This window comes from Myotis davidii, unplaced genomic scaffold (genome assembly GCF_000327345.1).
Source record: "Myotis davidii unplaced genomic scaffold, ASM32734v1 scaffold500, whole genome shotgun sequence".
In the NCBI taxonomy this organism is placed as follows: domain Eukaryota; kingdom Metazoa; phylum Chordata; class Mammalia; order Chiroptera; family Vespertilionidae; genus Myotis; species Myotis davidii.
The window spans coordinates 424,184-424,506 of NW_006293949.1; positions in this window are offsets into that span (position 1 = coordinate 424,184).

Consider the following 323-nt stretch of genomic DNA (forward strand, 5'->3'; position numbering starts at 1 on the left):
GAGGGGCAAGGGTGGAAAAGCGAAAAACGACATCCGCTGCAAGGGAGTGAAACAAACCGACACGCGGCTCCCAACAGCAGCTGAACCCCATCTTCCTTCCTCCACACCCCCCCTTCTCCATTTGCACCCGGCCGGCTGCAACCAAGGTTTTTAACCCCTTTTCACGCAAAAGGGCAGCGTCTCGCAAACACAGGCAGAGGTAGGAGCAGCACAGTGAAAGCGGGGGTAATAAGGCTAGCTGGGGAAAGTAGAAGGTGGCGAAGAGGAAGGTGGGGGTGCTGGGAGGGGATAAGGCCGAGCAGGCGGCATTGTTATGCCCCGGG